At 48.1% G+C, this 21,570-nt stretch overlaps 1 pseudogene; it reads right to left on the reverse strand.

Annotated features, from left to right (window-relative positions):
- Positions 1-274: 274 nt before the first annotated feature.
- LOC115857962 (eukaryotic translation initiation factor 4E transporter-like) overlaps positions 275-21,570 on the reverse strand; it is a 52,751-nt pseudogene continuing 31,455 nt past the window's right edge.

A 21,570-nucleotide genomic window follows, 5' to 3' on the forward strand; every position in this document is an offset into this window, starting at 1 on the left:
ACTTCATTCACATATCTTACAAAAAAAAAAAAAAAAAGACTGTTTCCGGGACTGACAACACTGCATCCTGTATTCAGACCATGTAGGCTCCACTGGATTGGTTAAGTTCCTTCCATCATAATGTAGACCACACCTGGTGCCTGGGTGCCATTAAACAGCTTCGCACAGAGTGCTACAAAGTAAAAGCCCATAAACCAACATGAGATGAGGAAACAGAGTCCTAACCAGGGTGCCATGAGAAGCTGCTTAGGCAAGCCTGCTGCCCTGTTCACTGTCAGTACTCCAATTCATCTACATTGTTGACTTTGGCGGGCATGGAGGGCAGGGGCTGCTCTTGCACATCTGAGCCACACCATTTGGCAAGGCCCATGGGGGGAGCTGCTCCTATGGCTGGGGCAGCGCTCTACCTGGGAGTGCACATGGGGCACGCCTAACCATCTGGGCACATTCTGAGGAGTCGTCTGAATGCTGACAGCAGCTGCCTGGGAACCAGAGCCTGGAGGATGAAGAACTGAGCACTGTCGCTGCTGTTGCATCAATGCCAGATGCAGAGGTGTCCCAGAATGAGGGTTTAGGAGAGAGTGACTCGTGGCAGGTAAAGGATAAAAAGGTTGACCCAAGATTGGGCCAGATATTCCCTGTAAATGATTCAGGTCCACCCCAGGAGGAAGCACACCAGGTTGGAGAAAACTTGGAAGATACTGTGGATGTACTCCCTGGGCCAGCATCATTTGGACCAACCCTGGGTGAAGCTGGAGAGCAGGTTGAACAATGTGGACATGGGGTACAAGGGGGACTTTGTGGTCAGGGTGGAGAAAAGGTGTTTTTGGAACTGGGGACGCCAAAGTGGGTGTTTTTCTCCCAGTTGCTTTAGGTCGATAATTTTGTTCTTTGGTGTAACGTTTGGTCTGGGATAGCGGGGTGCAAGATGAAAACCACTGTAGGGTTGACAGTTTGGGATTTATAGTGGGAGAAGAGTCTCAATCAGTGGTGGGCACAGACCTGGATGACAGGAGGTTCTCTTCACTGGGCTTCTGAGTGTCCTCTTTACTGTCACCAAGAGCTGATTTCCAGATGCTGGCTCCTCCTTGCTTTTCTCTTTGCTCTCATATATCTTATGAATCACTGAGGTAGGAGTGAAGGAAGGAGAAAGCATGCTTGTGATGGAGGCGGCTGGGGCAGGAGAAGAGGAATTCCCTGGGTGCACAGGTGCTGGAGACTTGGTCACTCATGGTTGCCTGCTTCTGAATCCATCTCTGGTTCTGTCCACCTGCAGTTTACCAAAACCAGGCTGGTAGAAGTTTGTTGCCTGCACTGCAAGGTCATGTGGCAGGCCAGCCCCTCCAAAGCTGCATGTTGCAATTCTAGCTGGCTCATCTGGGCTGTGACAGGGCTCATGGGCTTGCGCATGCCTTAGAATGGATCTCCGAGAAGCTGCTGTGGTCCTGGTGTGAAACAAATTGGTGACGGTATTCTGGGACCAAGGTAGTCTGCTGAGCCTGCTCTTGACTGAAACACCTGTGACAAGGGAGGAGAGGGTACTCTTTGGCCCAGTAAAGATGTCTTAGGCTCCAAGCTCCCCATAAGGCCACTCAGAAGATTGGAAGAAGCAGGTCTCTGAACAGGTGGACCCAGAAGTTCCTGCAAGATGTTCTTAGGGACAGGTTGGCCTGGAATCTCAGCAGGGGCTTTCAAGGGTTCGGCTGACTTTGGGCTGAGAAGGCAGAGTCCCACTTGCCTTCATGGTGCTCACTAGCATGTTGAACGCAGTCATATCTCCATCTTTTCTGAGCTGTGAATTGCTGCTCACAATGCTCAGGGTCTCCTCTAAATGCTCTGCCATAAAGGGAATTGAATTCTTCACCTGCTGGTCCACCTCCAAGCCCTTGAGCCCTGCTTCTACCTCTTCCACTGAAAGCACAACCCCTGAATGTGAACTCTCTATAAACTTTTCTTTATTTGCAGAAAGGCCGGAAAGGAGGGGTTTTAAATCCACTTTGGTTTTCTGTAGCATTTCTAGAATATCTACTTTATTTTCAGCATGGTCTTCTAATGGTATAGGAGCAAAATAATTCCCCGTGTTCTGTCCGGGAGAGAGGATGGCCTGTTCCAGACCTGCACATCTCTCCAGCTCTTCATGCATTGTTGACCCAAGACTGCTGGATCGGCTTCCTGATCGGCTCGGGTTAGGGAACCAACCGGCAGAGACTGACCCTTCTCCCAAAACATCTTTTATCATCGAAGCCAAGCATGGCACCTTATCAAGGTTAAAGAAGGACTCATTAAAGTCAAATTCTCCTGGGGACTGCTTGGGCAAGATGACATCCCTTGGCGCTTCCTGATCAGCAGCAGGCTCCTGTTAGAGGATGACTTCCACCTCATCCTCTTTGGCCACTCCTCCATTGCCCTCGACTATGCCTTCCTTCACAGAGGCTGTCCGTTGCCTTGTTCTTTTTCTCCCCTTATGAACTTCTTCCAGCATCTTATCATCAAAGCCAGTCAGCTCAGTGGTTTCAGACTGACTTGTGGGTCCAGCTGAGAACCATTCTGGTTCTTCTTCTGTGTAGGAATCATCTCTTCTATGCTCAAAGACACGCTTACTATCCACAAACTCCCTCCTGAAATGCTTGTCTTTGTAGTCCCTCTCTCAGTCTCTGTCTCTCAAGTCTTGCAGGTCCTTATGGCTAAGACGGCAATCCTTCTCAAAGGTCCGAGGGGAGATTATCTTCCCACTGCCAATCCTTCATCCGCCAAGCAGACAGAGCACATCACTGTCTTTATCCAATGGGCTTCCTGAGTGCCAGGAGCTAACAGCAGCGGTCACGTGGCAGCGTCCTCTAAAGCTTCGTCTCTGTGGGCTGAGAACAACATCTAAGTCATTTTCTTTCACATGCTCTCGAGGATCTACGATCCTGCACACCAGGGAAGGCCGATCTGTATCCAACTCTTTCTTCAGACTTTCCACTGGTGAGCTCCGTCCTGAAGCTGGGTAAAGGGAGGCATGCCACTTCTCAGGGTCCTAGACACCATCACTGTCGTATTTCTCAGAGAGGCACGGAGGCTTCTGTTTGGAATGAGGGAGTTCTTAAATATTCAAGAGCTCCTCCCTAGGCAAGCACACTAAAGAGCATTCCTGTGGGGAGTTCGCCTCTCAAGGAAACATCAATACAGAGGACACTGATTTCTGTGAGGCATCCCAGAGCTGAAATCCTTATATTTTGTATAGTGATGGGGGGATTTGGAGGCCAGTTGCTTCTTCAGCTCAAGGAAAGTATCTCCATTTTCTGTTTCACCCACACTTCTGTCCGTGGCTCCTTGGTCTACAGTTTCAGTGTCTCGGCCGCTGTTCCTCTCTGCCCCTCGTGCTGGTCCGAGGGCTGCTCTGCGTGGCCTTCACTCTCGTCCCCCAGACCCCCCAAACCCAGTTTCCTCCTCTGAGAAATAGAGATGACCATAGCACTCAACTCCTAGGGTGGCTGTGTCCACACACACACACACAAATCTCCATCATTTATCATTACCCTCTTATTGTTATTACTATGTCCACCTGCAGTGTGAGAGCACCTCCTGAGCAGCAGAGCCAAGAGGCCCACTTCTGACCTTGACCTTCCTCTCATACTGCTAGGACCCCACCAGTCTTTGTCTCCTGGTCTTATATCATCACTGAAGTCAATTCTGGGCAATGAATTTATAAATATTAATAGGACAGACATGCCATTCTTAATCTTGCCAACACTTTCAAATGGTTCAGCAGAACATTGTTTGCAGATGCATGAAGGATAAACTTCATGCCTGATTTGTGCTAAATTATGAGTTCCTGGGTTCTACTGTTCTTCTCATATCTATTTGTTCATTTATTAATAATATAAGTATTATAAACTGCCATGGGCACTATGCTAGGGGTTGGAGATAACTAACATTCATTCATTCGTTCATTCATTCTTTCACCCAATGAACAATTATTAAGTGCTTACCACAGGCATGGAATAAATTACCCCAGTGAGTAGGGAGTGTCCACACTGGGAAGCAGTGGGGTGAGGGGGTGGGCTCACACCAGGGGGGAGTGTGAAGTCGGGCAGCTAAGGCTGCATTGGAAGATTGATTTCAAATGGGAGGTTAATGAGCACCAGGTTTCTCACTTTCTGAGAAAGAAGTTAGGGATACAGGAAGGGAAAAAGCCAGATTCACCCCTGTTGACAAAGTTCTGCAGTGCAGAACCAGGGGGTTGGCAGTGAAAATGCTTCAGGTATTTGATTTTGTCACAGAGGCACCTGGGCTAAAAGTAAGAGATGAGCCATGGGAAGTGCTGCCGTGACCTCGGCCCAATGGCCACCCCGCCTGCTCTCTCCCCGGCTGCTCTTGGGCCCTGGGCAGCCCTCATGGGGCAGCGTCTGAGTTTCTCACCACAGGCTCTGCAAGGCCACAGGACTCTGATCCTGCCTGGAGGGCGGTTTGGCCTCATCTGGCCTCCTCATGTACCCCCAGGAACCCCTTGGGCCTCCACCTTGGTGTCCCTCCTCCAGCAGGTGCCTTGGGAATGGTCTGGGAGGAAGTTCAGCATGAAGGGCCTGTATTAGGAAGTGGGATGGCAAGTTCTTTCAGGGATGGGGGTGTCTGGGTGGTGCATGGCAGTGTCCCCTCAGCCCCTATGCCCGCTCTCCAGGAACTCCCTCTCCTGGAGAAGCGCTGCAATCCCGCTCTTCCCAGATACACACCCAGGACTAGAGGGGGCAGGACAGAGGACCAACACTAAGGCCCCAGGCTGACCACTCCCCTGGGCCATTTCATTCTCGTGCTCCCTGTGGTCAGCTGAGGCCACCCTCCGGACTGCATCAGACCCCAACTCCCCCACCAGCCCTGCTTCCTTCCCTCCCTCCCACAGCTGTGGATCTCGGGGTGCTTCCTAATAGGCACTCTTCACACTGAACTTCCTGGGTACCCTCTACCTAGCTTATTTTGCTATAGTATAACAGCTTATTTTGCTATAGTATAACATCAAAACCAAAAAATGAAAACAAAACCAAAAAACATTGGCACGATTCTATTAACTAGATACAGACCTTATTCTGATTTCACCAGTTTTTATATGTATTCATTTGTGTGTACGTGTGCTGTTTGTGAAGTTCTCTGCCATTTTATGGGAAGTACAGATCCATACATTGCCAATGTGGCCATTACCGAACTCTTACGTCATCATAAAGGAAATTTCTCATGCTATCTGTTTAGCCTTACTTTTTATTTTTTTATTATTTTTTTTCACGGTATGCGGGTCTCTCACTGTTGTGGCCTCTCCCGTTGTGGAGCACAAGCTCCGGACGCACAGGCTCAGTGGCCACGGCTCATGGGCCGAGCCGCTCCGCGGCATGTGGGATCTTGCTGGACCGGGGCACGAACCCGCGTCCCCTACATCAGCAGGTGGACTCTCAACCACTGCACCACCAGGGAAGCCCCTATCCTTATTTTTTAAAGAAATAAAATATTTCAAGTGCAGTTGAACTCTGAATGCAATCCTATTCCCTACCCTCCATCCACAGAGGGGACCACAATTTCTAAGATATCATATATGTATATCTCCAAAATAGCTAATATTTGGCAAGTGCTTACTGTGCACCAAGCTCCATTCTAAGTTGTTTCCATGCAGTAATACGTTCCCTACTCACCACAACCCTGGCATTGTTATCCCCAACAAGGATGCCAAGGAACAAAGAGGTTAAGACAACTTACACAAGGACCCACAGCTAGAAGTGTTGATGCTGGGGCTGAACCAGCCTCCACAGTCATTATTCCACAGTGACACACACATGTCTTCTTGCCACAGACATCTTCTACTCACCAAGATGTCTAGGAGATTCACTCAGGTTGATATCTGCAAACAGAACTCATTAATGTTAACTGCTCTGTAGTATTCCCTTTTGTGATTACACTACAATTTATATAGCCATATTCCTAGTGATGGATATTTAGAATGTTATGTTGTCTCTACTGCACACAATGGTGCAGGAACCCCCTTGCCTGTCTCCTTGTGCACATGTGCCTGAGTTTCTCTGTGGTTTATTCGTAGATGTGGAATTGCTGAGTCTTAGAGTAGGAATGTCTTTGACTTTGGAGGACATTGCCAAGTCTCAGTGTATGCAACAATGTACACTGTCACCTGCCATGCATGAGAGTGTGAGGTGACATATCCCTATTATTTTAATTTGCATTGCTCTGACTTCTAGTGAGGAAGTCACTAGATAATCAATATCTTTTGATTATCGGTCATGCATTTCTATTTTCTCTGTATACATTTTTCTATTGGATAGTTTGTCATGTTCTTATTATTTGTAAGAAATTTTTGTGTATTCTGGATGATAATTCTTAATTGGTGATATGCATGGCAAATATCTTCTTCCAGGCTGTGATTTTTTTTTCTTTTTCAACTTTGACTAATTCTTCTATCATAGACAAGTTTTTAATTTTATTGTTTATTGTATTCAATTCTATCAATCTCTTCCATTACAGTTTGGACGTTTGCATGTTTTGTTTAAGAAATTCTTTCCCTTTTAAGGTCATTAAAGAGAATTATTTTTTCTTATTGTTTAAGTTTTATTTTTCATAGTTCTCATAGTAAAGTTTTACTTTGCACAGTTACCTTTCCTATAAGACATAAGGAGTTCCTCCTACATATAGTCACTTTCCTAGCATGACTTATTGTGCCATCTATCTTTCCTCTCTTATTTGCAATGCTCTCTCTATTGTATATGGAGTCCCTGCACACATCCCATCTGTTTCTCGTCCCTCCACTGGCCTCTTTACCTTGAACTAAACCAACACCACACTGTCTGAAAAACGAGAGATTTATCATAAACCTTGGTGTTGGGGAGGGTGAGTTGTCCTTGTTATTCAAAATTATTTCCCATATGAGCTTTTGAATCAGCCACTCAGTGTTACCTGAAGCTCTTTTGGAATTTTAATAATTGTAATTACACTGCATTCATAGATTTGCTTGGAGGGTAATTGACATCTTTAGACTATTGGTCCTCCCATCTATAAGCATGTTATATCTCTCGCTTTATTCAGGTTTTCCTTTATGTCCTTCAATAAAGTTCCATAATCTTCTCCTTAAAGGTCTTGCACATAGTTTCCTAGATTTATTTCTTGGTATCTTCCATCGTTTACTGGAATTTTGGGGTGAGGTGTGACTCCTGCTGGAACTTAGTCACTTACGAACCTCAGGATCCTAGTTAAGTCCCTTAAATGGTGCAATTCTCAGTTTCCTCATAAATCAATATACCTCCATCAAAGAGTAGGCATGAAAAGTGAATGAAACCAAGGATGTCACGTCCTTAGAACATCGTAAATATCTGATAAATGTTAGCTCAGACTGGAGTCAGCATACATTTGGAGTTGTGATTCTGAATATGTGTTCTTGCATTTCCGTGACTGTGCTTAGAATATGGTCCCCAGGCAGAAACAGTCAGAAACAGCTGTCATGTGACAGCTTCTGACCTATAAGTAATTGGTAGACAGCGCCTTCCTCCCTCCAAAGTAAAGAGCACTAAAGAAAGCACTTTCAAAGCACATGGTAAAATTAATACTTCTATTGAATCCCAAAGCAGGGCTAATTAAGTTACATTAAAAAATTTTTCCAGTTAACTTACCAGAAAACCAACTAAAAAAGAAAATTATTATAAAGATTTTTTTTCTGTTCAAAATTTAGTGCGATTTATTACCATAACTGTTCTTCATGTCTTTTTCAGAGCAAAAATGCTTAAACTGAATTCATTTCTTTTAAAGTTTTGTGTTTTATAAAATGGTGTGTGTCATCATAAACATTTCAAATATTAGGGAAAAATACAAAGAAGTAGACATTTCCCCAAATTGTACTACTGAAGTAGAAACATTGCTAACATTTTGGTCACTATCCTGTTTATATTTCTTGATACCAATAAATGGGCTTCTGGGTCTGTGCCCACTTTTTGTTTTTCCTCTACAAGGTATTGTGAATGTCTTTCCACTTTAATAGTTGCAGAATTACATCATTTTATATCATTGCATTATATTCCATTTTATAGATTTGCACTAATTTAACAAATCAATTCCTTCCTTATGGCTATTTGATCTTATGAAATAAACTACACCCCAATGAACCACTGCAGCACACCTCTTTTTTGTGAGTTTACGTGATTGCTTCCATCAATAGACTCCTTGGAAGTGAGATGATCAGGAAAAAAGACTAGCTCATTTTACATTTTGACGCATATTGCCAAACTGCCTTTCCAAAAGGGTTAAATCAATTAGCACTGCTTTCATTGGGGCATGAGGGTGTCCATTTTCCAATGAGCTAAGTGGGTTTGTCAATTTTCTTAATCTTTACCTATCTGGTGAATGGAAAACAAACCTCTCTTTGCACATGCATTTCTTTGATCAGTTGAAAAACATCTTTTCCTCTGCTTATGGGCCATTTCAATCTTCTTTTGTGGATTGCCTCTCTGGGTAGTGAGCACGTTCATATGGTTGCCTATAAGTTCTTTGTGTCTTAACATTGTGTATAACATTGGGAACAGCCGCTTGGCTTTGGGCTTGGCCATGTGCCTTGCTTTGGTCAGTGGGATGTTAGCAGATGTGATGCAGGCAAAGGTTTTCAACGTGTGTGGCTGAGCTTGCCCTCTGTGCTTCTTCTGACCTCATGAAAAGAGGATGCCCTGTCTGGCCTGCTGGTAGCAGATGAATGAGAGACTCATGGAGTGAACTTGAGCCAAACCCATGGTCTGGAGCCAAGCCTAGCCCAGCCCAACCAAGGTCGGCAGAGCCATAGCTGCCGAGCCACAGACATGAGTGAAAATGGTTTTTGTTTGAAACTACCAAGTTTGGGCTGGTTTATCATGCAGCAGTATTATGGGATAGATGACTGACATACCCTGCCATTCTCTTGCTGTGTGACCTTCTACATGTCATGTTCTTCTCTTGGTCTCAGTTTCTTTAAATTTTGCATGAAAGAGTTGACCACTGAGTGATTTCTAAGGTCTCTTCCAATACTAAGAATCTGGATTCCAAAACAGGGTTTTGTGGTGAGAGGGGAGGAAGGTGTTCCAGAATGAAAGGTCAACACACAGGTGCAAAGAAGGTTATGCAAGTAAGGCAATGGGAAGGGTTTATCCCGCTGGAGCAGGTAGTCTGAGACACACAGGTGGGGGTGGGTTGGTGGTGTAGGGTTGATGCAGGAATGAATGCTGGGGCTTGAGCTGCCTGGAAAGATGTTCTTATTCCTCCTCCACTACTTCTGAAGCTCTTGCAAATTGGCTTCTTAGCCCACCATGCTGCCAAAACTGCCTTTTCAGTTCCGATTCTCACCACCAAACCCTCACTTTGGCCCTTAGCCTCCTAGAACTTGATTCCTCCTTCCAACCCTCTTCTCTGGCTTCTGTGCCCCCGACTCATCTAGCCCACACCTCTCCATCTGTCCACTCGGTATCTGTCTCTTTCCCTGAGTCTACTCTGAAGGCGATCCTCGAGGTTTTCTCCTCAGCTCCCTCTTTTAATGAGTGGAATTCTGGGATACTGACCCCAAGTGAGGAACCTGGGTACCAGGCAAAGGAGGCATAAGGAATCAGAAGCATCTTAATACTTCCAAAAAGCAAGTGAAAGTTTGGGATGAACACTAAGGGACCCAGCCCTGGACTCAAAGAACTATTATGTGCTACAGTTCCACGTCCACTCACAGCTCCAGCGCAATCATTCTTACATCGTATATTCTGTGCTTGTGGCTAAACAAGCAAGGTAGCGAACCCCATCAGGCCATCTTAAAAGCAGAGGCAGGCAGCCTGCATTTCTCCTCTGCTCAGCACAGAATGGTCTTCAAATGTTCTTTCTTCAGTAGACCTGTTACCCTGTTTCCTCTGGCACGTGTCCCCTCTAACGGCTGGTCTCTCCCACTATCCTGTGATCCTGAATTCTTAGCTCATCCTGGGCCCCAGCTGCGGTTTGATGGATACTCCACTGTTTATCTTGCAAAGAGACTTGACCCTGGATTGTAATTTTGCTTGATGAGTTTGCTTACTGTTCTTCCAAGCCCCACCTGCCTGGGTATGGAAATTATTTACACACCTGTGCTCTTCACACGGGTATCAGTCATGTCCTCCTCCCCAGCCCCAGGAAGACCCCTTGTAATAAGCCCTAATAACAAGACCCCTAGGATTTACCATCGCTGGTGCTTTCCTTACAGACATGATGGATGACTTGCAGCTGATGTGAGACTGAAGGCAGCACACTCAAGGAGAAGGAGGATGAACTGGGAAGCAGACACACCTGGCTCTTGAATTCTGGCTCCATCATATGCTGCTCATACACAACTCATTCCCAACCTGTTGATGATACACACATACACATACAATAATGCACAGTGTCTGACATGTGACTCAATAAATGATAGCCCACACTCCAGAGGAAATTTTCTATTTTTTTTAGCATTTATCCTGTTTCTCTTATTTTCATCAAATCATCTGCTTTCTTTACCTGTAGCTGGCACAAAGGCAACTGGGATTCTGAACTCCTAGCCCAGGTCCTGCCACAAAGCAAGTGCCCTGGAAATGTAGCCTGATGTTGTATAACATATTGGGGTTCTTTGGAAACTATGTGTGCATGTGTGTGTATTCTATTCTTCAGCAACATTATGAATATACCAGATCTCCTTGTTCTGTCTCTCATGTCCTTTGTCCTCATTGCATTCGTTATTACAACTTTGTTTTCTTCCACTTTGACTTGAGTGATTTCCTGAAGCCGATTTCTATTTCCCTGATAGAATCTCCAGTTATGATATATCGTCTTTGTGGTTGGTTTTTATGCGACATTCATCTCTGCAATGTTTTCATTTGTTTCATTTCTCTCCTAAGAGGTAGACCAGCTCATTTTTCTTCTCTCATTTTATAACTTCCACAGATAATTCTTCTTTGAATCTCACTCTCTTCTTTGAGTTTTTGTTTTGTTTTGTACTGAGTCATCCTGATTCTGGATCTTGGGTAATTCCTCTTAGGAGGCAAGTTCTTCCATCTTTTGCTCGTGTGCATTTCCTTTTGTTAGCAGGAGGCACTTCCTGTGTGTGGGTCTTGTGTTTCTCCTTGCTGGTCATGCCTCATCTCAGTGGGATGGCCATTTGGTGTGGGGCTGGGTGGGGCAGTGAGCTGGGTAGTCCTTACATTCTGTTTGGGTTCACCATCTCAAACACCTTCAGAGCAAATTCATCATTTCCTTTGCCCTGGGGGACCGATCTTCCTCAGTTTTCAGGGTCAGCAGGTGGGCGTGTTCTTGGCAAATCTCATTAAGTCTCTATGAGCTGTGGCCCAGATGTCCCTCCCACACCCTCCTTCATGCCTCTTTCCCTTGGACTGTCAGAGCTAAGGGGGCCAAGGGTGAAGAATGTCAATGGTTTGCCAGCTTGCTGTCTTCTCAGATCATCACCCCTGCAATGCTGAGTTAGAGAACTCAGTCCCTTGTGGCCTGTCCATCAACTCACCTGTCCTCTCTCCAATCACCAGGTCACTGCCTTTCAAGGACTGCACACCTTAGATTTCATCTTTCCTGCCCAGTGAACAACAACTCCATCCTGAAATTGATTGGACCTGAAGCCTCGCAGTCCTCCGTCTCCTCATACCTCACACCCAGCTCACCAGCAAACCCTGTTATCTCCTCTCCCATCAACAATGGGTCCAGAGTCTGATCCCCATCACCACCTGCCCTGCGCCACCATCATTTCTCACCTGCATCATTGCAGTAGCTTCCCACCTGGTCCCCTTGCTTCCCCCTCCCTCCTGTGCTCTTCTCTACCCAGTGGGCAGAGTGGACCTGTGAAACTGTTAGGTCTGGACCCTGCTGTGTCTCCCCATTTCACTCAACGTGAAATCCAAAGGTGTCCAGTGGACTGTGAGGTCTTCCTGCTCTGCACCCCCCACTTACCCCTGAAGTCATCCTCCCTTGCTGTCCACCTGTTCTTTCTGCCATTGCCTTAGTTGTTCCTTTTGCCTGGAACATCTTCTCCAGAATCTGCCTAGCCAACTTCCTCATCTCTTTTAAGTATTTCATCCAATGTCACTATATCAATTTGCTAGGGCTGTATAATAGTACCACAAACTGAGTGATGTAAACAACAGAACTTTGCTGTCTCACACTTCTGGAGGTGATTAGTCCTAGATCAAAGTGTTGGCAGGGTTGGTTCCTTCTGAGGGCTGTGAAGGAGGATTTGTTCCATGCCTATCTCTTCTGGTGCTTTTCTGGCAATATTCGTTGTTCTTTGGCTTATAGATGCATCACCCCAATCTCTGCCTTCATTTTCATGTGTCATTCTCCCTGTGTGTGTCTATCTCACAATTTTCCCTTTGTAGAAGGACACCAGTCATACTGGATTAAGGCCCATTCTAATGAACTTATTTTAACTTAATTACCTCTGTAAGGACTGTATCTTTTAAAAAGGCCACATTCTGAGTTACTGAGGATTGGGACTTCAACATGAATATGAATTTGGGAGGGGACACAATTTAACTTATAAGAGTCACCTTCTCAATGAGGCATAGTCTTTCCCCGCAGTTTAAAACTGCAGAATTGCACCACCCCCTGCATCCTCAACCACCCAGCCCTTGGTTCTACTCGTATTGTGGAAGATGGAGTTTTTCCCTCCAATATTTCATTCCTTTTTGTTACTGTTTTCAGTGAATTTCCACCCTAATTGAGACTAAAACAAACATTACTCATGTCGCTCAGGGCCATCTCCCCCACTGAAATCCCCTCCCATCTCTGGTCCTGCGTTGGCTTCATCCCCATGCCCGGTCCAACCTGCATGGTCTTTGCAGGTGGGTGGGCTTTAGGTACTAGGTGACCCTGGTTGAGGGACCCAAGTGGGGAATAACAGTGGCTTCAAAGCTATCAGAGGCCACCCATGGCCAATGATGTCCCCTAACTTCAGCCTCAATGCAGTGACACCTGCCCTCCACTCAGGCAACTTATTGAGCTCTTTCTCTTCCTTAACGTAACAGATTGGCCTAATGCCTTTATTTCCTGGCTCGGGAGTGAGAGGTGGAGGTTCTCCACTGTCAACAAATCCATTTCCAAATCCTCTGGCTTCTATCAGTCTGCAGCTGGCAGGGCAGTGACGGCCTGCTAGGTATTACCATCGAGAGCCTTGTTTCCTGTGCCCCAGCAGCCTCTTCCCTCCCTCACAGACAGAGTGTGGTCTCTCCTCCCACCTCCTCTGTGGCCTGGCTCCTCCCCACCCCTCCACAAGTCCCCAGTGAGCTCATTAGGAGACCAAACTGCACTCATCTGCTCAGCACCTCATCACGTCACAAGTCAGAATGATGTCCCTGTTGGCTCCTCCATCTGTAGTCAATTTGGTAGGGGCTGAGGCTCCAGGTCTCCATGAGGGGTGGTAGTCTTGAGTGAGGAGGTCTGCTTAGGATCAGCCCCCAGAGACATGGACGAAAGAGAGAAATCAGGTAACAGATCTGATCTGGACCACTCTGAGGCCTCCCTTCTCCTTCTCCAGGTTAGCACATCCCAGAAAATCCCAGAATCTTATGCCCCACCACTGCTTGCCTGGAGCCTGAACTAAGCCCCCTAACTGACTCCCTGCTTCCTGCATCCACCCCGCAGCCTCCAGAGTCTGCTGTCCTCTGCCCAGCAGCCCCTCTGCTTAGATAATCTCCCTCTCCCATAAGAGCCTCCAGACAAAGGCAAATTTACCAGAGGCTAGAGAAGCTTAAGCTTCAGGGACCCTGACTCTCCAGGCCCCTCTTAAGGCCCCAGTTGGGCCCCATGTAATGTGATTAATGAACATTGTCAATTCCAAGATTAATTAGGATTAGAAACTGCAAGGAAAACTTGCTATGCCCTGAAATCTTACTGCTCAGATATAAGAGGAACTTGACAGGAGGCTTCCCAAATTTGACAACAGTCCTGAACATTTACATGGCATGATCTGTAATGAACTGTGAAGGTGAAAAAAATTCAACCCTACCCCTGTAGAAAACCGTGAAAATCAGGCTCTGTGGGAGGAAAGTCTGATTAAACTTTCTATTCTCTCCACGGAAGATGATATTACAAAATCATTGTCTTAAGAACATGTGAATATAGAGAATGCAGCCCAAACAATTCAGGGGAGAATGAAAGCCGGGAAGGAGTGTCAAGATGCTAAGTAATAAATAGAGTGAGATTTTCCTCAATTCTGTTATGTTTTCTGGTAATTGCTTGCTTTTTGATACCTACAATTTATTATAATTTCTTTGCTCATTCTAAATAACTATTAACTAGTTATTTAGCTAATTTTGATTCCAAATTCTATGTCTTTTTCTTAAAGAGAATTCTCAAAATGGTAAAATTTTCAGATCCATGGCACCTACATCTACTACCTTCAAGGCCTTCCTATTGCACTTGGAATAAAACTTAACCTCCTCTGCGGTATGGTCTGCAAGACCTCCCCTCTCCACCCTGCCCACTCTGACCCTTGCATCCCTTTCCCCCACACTCACCACCCTACAGACTTGAGAATGGAGCAGACCTGCATTCAAAATCTGCAGCTTTGAACTGCCAAGCAATTTGCAATTGTGTGAGGAATACATGCTTATTATTGTATGTCACTCAAATTTTTGTGGTTGTTTGTTACACAGCAATAGCAGACTGATGCAGTGTGATTGAAATGTTTCACATGTACTCCGATCAATCAAGATGATGTCTTTGTTATTTAGGAAGGCATAACTGGATCACAAACCTAAGAAAGCTGAAATCTAAAACATTTTCAAATTGACCACCGATTCTTAAGGATCTCAAAGGCAAAAGAAGTCCTGACCTTCCAGTGATCTGGATCCAGTGATCCAGTGATCTCAGCTCATTTTCAGACCCATCAGTGTCTAAGATTTAGAGCCACAAAAGGTCAGAATCTCTTTGTCTTGAGACATCATCCAGTCTTAGGGACAACAATATGTCAACCTTTATTTTAAGAGTATTTTCTTCCTCATGTAAATATTATACAGGTTCATTACAGGTAATGCAGACAGGCAGAAAGAAAAAGAGAAAAACCACCCATAATAACCACCACCAAAAAAACACTCTGTCAAATATTGGTTATATAAACATATGTGTTTATATATGTTTATATTTTTCTCATAAATAAAGGAGAGAGGGGGAAGCTGGGGCAGAGTGAGAGTAGCATCGACATATATACACTACCAAATGTAAAATAGTTAGCTAGTGGGAGCATAGCACAGGGAGATCAGCTCGGTGCTTTGTGATGACCTAGAGGGGTGGGACAGGGAGGATGGGAGGGTTGCTCAAGAGGGAGGGGATATGGGGATATATGTATGCATATGGCTGATTCACTTTGTTATACAACAGAAACTAACACAGTATTGTGAAGCAATTATATGCCAATAAAGATCTATTTAAAAATAAAAAAAGGAGAGGGCTTCCCTGGTGGTGCAGTGGTTGAGAGTCCGCCTGCCGATGCAGGGGACACGGGTTCGTGCCCCGGTCTGGGAAGATCCCACATGCCGCGGAGCGGCTGGGCCCGTGAGCCATGGCCACTGAGCCTGCGCGTCCGGAGCCTGTGCTCCGCAATGGGAGCGGCCACAACAGTGAGAGGCCCGCATACTGCAAAAAAAAAAAAATAAAAAATAAAAAAAGAGAGTATTCTGTGCATTTTGTTCTGTAATCTTCTGTTTATGTTTACTATGTCATAAAAGTCTTCCTATGCCATTTTACGTCTTCTGCACAATTGTTTTGAATTATGGAATTGTTGCTGAGATGACCTGCATGATCGTCTTCCCTCTCCCAGGCTTCCTGTTGTACCTGAACACCCCTAGGAAGGAGGTATCCTTTGAACCAGCATTATCCAAAGTATTGTAGCTTGACTATATCAGATCTTCCCAGCAGAGAAGCAGGACCCAGAGAGTAAAGGGACAAACAAGTATGAGTGCATCAAAGATCTCACTCAGATGACCGCATGTGACCAGTCTTCTCACTGCAGACTTATTGACAGATAAGGAAACTGATCTCAAGGGGGCCCTGAGGCCAACTCTGCATCTGGACCAAGTTCACAGCCAAGAACCCTGGAGCTGTGGCTCTGCCCCCAACCCGTAATTCTTGCAGGCAGCAAAGGCAACATGTTGACCACCTGTAACCTCCCTTCCCTACTCAGGTGGACCTTGTCTCAGGTCCCCGTGGCCAGTCCTGTGACTCTACCACACTCCATGTGACGTGTAGAGGGAAGAGCCTGGGCTCTAAGGAGGGCTCCACTGTTGACCTGCCGGGTCTCCTGGGTCATGGTTTCACTTTGCCAGGTGTGGTAGAGAGTGTCTAGCTGTTCCACAAATATGTTTCTTCTTCTTCCTGGGCACATGGCAAGGCTACATCTCCCAGCCTCCTCTGCAGGTAAGTGGGACCACGTGACTGCCTTCCAGATGATAGAATATGAGCAGCAGTGACATATGTGACTTCCACTCCAGGCCTTTGAGATCATCCCATGAACTCCCTAGCTTTTTTTTGCCAGTCTGATACAGGCAGAGGACCAACTGCCCCCTGTTTCTGCCATAGGGTTCTCTCCAACACAGCAGCTTGCTTCATCAAAGTGTGCAAACCAAGAAGGCAATAGAGGGCACAGGCTGGCAAGACAGCCTCCACCAAGAAGGTATCCCAGACCCAGTCTCCTGCCATCTTGTGGCACCCACCCTTCAAGGATACTGTTTGGGGTTTACATAAAACTTCTGTTGCATTGGAGCCATTATACATTCTGGGGTTGGTTTCTTAGAGCAACGTGTGTTATTGTGGGTGATACTCAGAATTCACTGAGCATCTATTTTGTGCAGGACCCTGTGTTCCACATGTCACACATCTGCCCTTTCAATAGGACCATGACCTTGGGATTATTATCTCCATTTTTTCCAGAGCAGTGAATAAGCTGGGAATCGAACTCAGCTCTTCTGGACACTCATCTCTCAATGCACAGCTTAAGGGTCCAGAGGACCAAAGACTCCAGGATCCTATGGGTCTCTGAATGCCTCCAGGTGAGCAGAGACGTGAAGAGCGTGCGGGCTGGAGTCTGACAGGCCAGGGTCCAGGCCTCCCCAGTGGAGGCATCAGGTAAGGCCTTGGCTTACCTGCATCTCAGTTTCCTCATCTGTCCAATGGGTCTGCAGGGAGAGGATTCACCACATGGGGTCATTTGGGGGTGAGATGGGATCCTGACCATAGGCACTTGGCACTGAGTAGGGCCCTCAGGATGGGGCACAATTGCATCCTTCCCTGAAGCAGCCCCCTCTCTGCGCCTACCCTCTCCTGGTGCCTCCAGCCTCTCTCCACCCCAGCCCTCTTGCCTTTCCTGACTCATCTGTAAGTAAGGGCTTTTCCTCACCTCTGCTGGAGTGCTCAGAAGTTCTGCTTTGCTGAGGGAACTGGAACAGGAGCCTTTACCGCTCGGAACAGTTCTCGGGAAGCCGAGGTACCTCTCAATTATTTATTAGGCAGACTTTCTCCATCAAAGGACCTGAAATTCTGGGAAACTTTTCCCTCTGTTGCCTGCTGGGCCAGGCACAGGGTCTTACCAATTTAGCGAGCCCGGGAGAGAAATGAGAGTCTGCTGCTCCCCAAGGGGAGCCTGACTGGGTTGATCTAAAATAGAAGGGGGAATAAAATAAAATAAAATAGAAGGGGAGGGAGGTTGACCTGGTTCGGGGCCGGTTATTGGGGGCAGGCCTTGCGGGCTGCTCCCGAGGGTGCTGGGTGAGGGGCAGTGGGCGGTCCAGGTGCTGCTGGTGCTTCTGGGCTGTAGAGCTGAGTGGAGAGGCTGTTTGGAGGAGGGTGGGAGTCCCTGCCCTCGGCTGTGTCCATCTGTGTGAGGTCCCCATGCAAGAGAGCCTTGGTTACTGAGCCTCGGGTCTCCCCCACCAGCCCTGGTCTCTGTGACTTTCCCCCAAAACCCCCCCTCCAGGACCCAGTACTCGGGGGCCCAGTCAGCACACAGCTCTGCATTTGTGCAGAGAATTCAGGGTACGAACACCTCCTGCCTCTGGATGGTTGGGGTGAGGATGGGAAACCCAAACCAAATGCAGCCAAGTGCAGCAAGTCTGAACTTTCATTCAAATACAGCCCAAGATAGTCTTGTTGCTTGTAGCGGTTTAGAGCTGGAAGAGGCCTTAGAAGTCGCAGGACCTAACACTTTCGAAGACGCTGACTTGATTTCTGCTTAAACAGTGGGTTTCCTTGCCTTCAGAGAGAGTCCATTCCTCATAGCTCTGCTCGAGACCGACGCCTCCCAAGGAAACCCTCCACCATTACGCGGGAGGCTGGTTGTTCTAACGTGTGCCTGCCCGGGTCCAGGTCTTTCTGTCTCTGTCTTTCATTTGGAAATCCCTCACTCTCCCCACCTCGTGAAATGCTCAGTATGGACCAGCGAATAGCTTGCTGTCACCTGGCTGAAGTGTCCTCTGGTCCTACCAGGTGGAGCTACCTGCTTCGTCACCAGAGCTTCCATAGAGGCTGTCACACCCCAGAGCCTTGGCCCAGGATGCCCCCACCTGGTGGGTCATCTGCTCTGAAATGTGCATCAGAGGCCATTCCTCTTCATCCCTCAGGTATCCGCTTAAAGCTCCCCTTCTCAGAGAGGCTTTCCTTGTCCCCACAGTCCAAGGTTGTCACTGTCCATCCCCAGCCCCAGAGCCAGATGCTATAACGTCACCCTGTTTACCTTCTTCCAGCCTCTTCCCACCTGGGATACTCGTGAATGATGGTCTACCTGTTCCTTCCTGCCTCCCCACTCCAGACGTCAGATCCTGGGGGCAGGGACCGCGTCTGTTCGCTGCTGCACCCTCACCCCCATCTGGGCCGGCACATAGTAGGACCTCAACAAGCCAGTTGGCACGAGCGGACCTGATGCTGGGCCTTTATCCGGCATCCCAGGTTGTCTCCTTGAGGACCGACCCGCATCCTGAAGTGTCCCAGGTCCTGAGCAGCGCGATCCCGTCCCCTCCCCTCCGGTTCTCCTGAGCAGCACGAGGAAGAGGGGCTCAGAGCCCAGGGGGTGACTTCACCAGCCTCGCCCTGTCATGTTTCATGGCTCCTCTCTGGGCTCCTAATAACGGCCACACTTTGAGGTTGGAGAAGGAAACTTAAGGCTGGTCAAGTGGATAAATCACATCTTTTCAAATGGGGCAAACACGGATTTACACAATAGCCTGTGACAAACGCACTTTCAGGGGACGATCTGGCAGGAAACATTCCTTTTTCCAAAGGGTGCCTCGGCCCTGGGAGAAATAATGAGGGCTTTTTAAGGATTCTAATTGCTCCCGGTGCTGACAGGCTGCAGGGCCAGAGCTGCCGCAGCTGCCCAGCACTCACACAGGCGCCCAGCACTCACGCAGGCACCCAGCGTGTCTATTCCCGGGTCTCCGGGTGAGCGCCCTGCTCCCAGGGGTGCCTGGGGGCCCAGGGTCTGTCCCTGTGGTTTCTGCTCCCTCCTGCCGACAGGCACGTGACCTCAGCGGGAAGAGGGCCTCCCTGTGAGCCCAGGACCCAGACACAGCGGGTCCTTACTCAGCGGGGCTGTCTTCTCCTGCCTGCAGCTGTAGGGGCCCAGCAGGGGAGGTTTCAGGGTCTCCTGAATGCCCTCGACAGGCTCCTGAGGCTGGGTGTGCAGTGGTTCAGGGCTCGGGCTGCAAGGCTCTTGCTCGGTAAGGAAATAAAGGGCCCCATACTGTCCAAGCTGAAAAGGGCTTTGGTGACCATCCACCCAATGCCTTGACTGTCCAGATGTGGGACGAAGGCAGACATGAGGATGTCAAAGGGAGAATGGGGCAGGGGCTGCATTCTAGGAGCATCCTTAGTACTCTACACAGTGGGACGGGGCTCACCCATGTGGAACCCCTGCTGAGGGCCAGGCACATCACCTGGGTTACCTCACTCAGGGCTCACACCAGCCCTGTGATGCTGGTCTTAACCCATTTCCCAGATGAAGAGAGTAAGGTTCACGGAGGTTAAGCAACTTGCCCAGTGCCCCACAGCTGAACCCTCCTAAACGCAAAACTGGCCAATTGGGAAAAGACCCCTGAACTTCCTGGCTTTCACACCAGGATGTGCTTCCCAACTCCACCCACCTCTTGACCCCAGGGCTAGAGGGAGGGACACACAGGTCATGACCATGGACCTCAGCTGGATCTACTCATGAGGAAGTATGCATCACTGCACTGCCTCAGGACCTTCCCCACACTACTGGGGTGTATGGGTGCCGAAACAATTAGATGAAGAGAAAAGATGAGGATTATGGCTGCTGGTTTAGTGCCTTAATTTGGTGCCTTGTAGAGATGCAGGATAATGAGAATTGCAGGAATTTTTCGGTTTCCTGATATTCCTGCTCAAGGCAGCTCTTGCCCAAGACTCAGAGCAGCTCCTGGCTCCCACTCTTGCCCCCAGCCCACTCTTCCCATTGGAATTCAAGAAAAACCCAAACTCTATTGGTCAGTTTCTCAGCGGGGAACAGACACAAGAGGGGGTAATTGAAATGTTTAATGGAGGGACAAGTACCAAGGTGTGGGCGGGATACAGGAAACCAACAGGGGATGTTGATGCACTTGGGGTGAGTGACAGTGGGGAGCTGTGCCATCCCAGTCCAGAAGGGACCAAAGGAGGGGGCGCTTACCAGACCCCAGAGACAGCTGCAGCCACAGGGGAGGGGCCGTCCGATGGAGCTGGGGTCACAGGAGAGAGATGCCGCCACTGCCAAGTGTGGTCAGTGGAAGGACCTGGGGAACCAACACCTGACCTCTCTCCTCCTGCCCCTGGCCTCCAGGACCCAACAGAAAACGGGTCCCCAGGAGGGAGCAGGGCCCTGTCGGTGCTGCCCCTGCAGGTCAGTCTCCCGGGCACAGAGCAGAGGAGGTGGGTGAGGGTGGGTCTAGGGGCACACGGAGGACAGCAGCACATTTCATCCTCCCCTCATCCTGTGGACAGGGACACTTAGCTCCATTTTGCAGTTGAGGAGAGTGTGACTCTCGGAAACTAGGGTTCTCTGTGGTGCAGTAGGGCTGAGCCCGCCTGGTCTGCTGCAGAGCCTTTGTGCTTCTTCATTCCACCGAGTCCTTCCGGCAGAACCACTGATGTTTCTGACTACCGGCAATGGTGAGTGGTCCAATAACGTCACTGATCAAGACACCACCACCGCCCATAATGGTGTGAACAGCTGCTTCCGTATTTTCAATTGAAAAAGAACTTGCAAGAGCTGGAGGTTCTGAGTGCATGGATGAGCCAGGGCCTGACCTGGCTCTTTCTGCTTCCCTGGCTGCTGGATGCAGGGAGTGCACCAGGAGGACAGACCCCAGGTTCCTCAGGTCTGGCAGGCACATGGTGGCCACTACAACCCCCAGGAGAGACAGGGCTTCTGAGAAACGCAGTGGCGGGCCCACCTCGCAGAACCTCATGGTGCTGGATGCTCCGCCCCTCATTCCAGGGAGCTGCCCAATGCCTCTCGCCCTTCTTGGAAAGTTTCTTCTGCAGCTTCCCCCGTGCCCCATGGAGACGAAGGGGCCCTGCTTAATGCTAATGTTATTTGAGACAATTGCA

The sequence above is a fragment of the Globicephala melas genome, chromosome 1 (assembly GCF_963455315.2).
Source record: "Globicephala melas chromosome 1, mGloMel1.2, whole genome shotgun sequence".
In the NCBI taxonomy this organism is placed as follows: Eukaryota; Metazoa; Chordata; class Mammalia; order Artiodactyla; family Delphinidae; genus Globicephala; species Globicephala melas.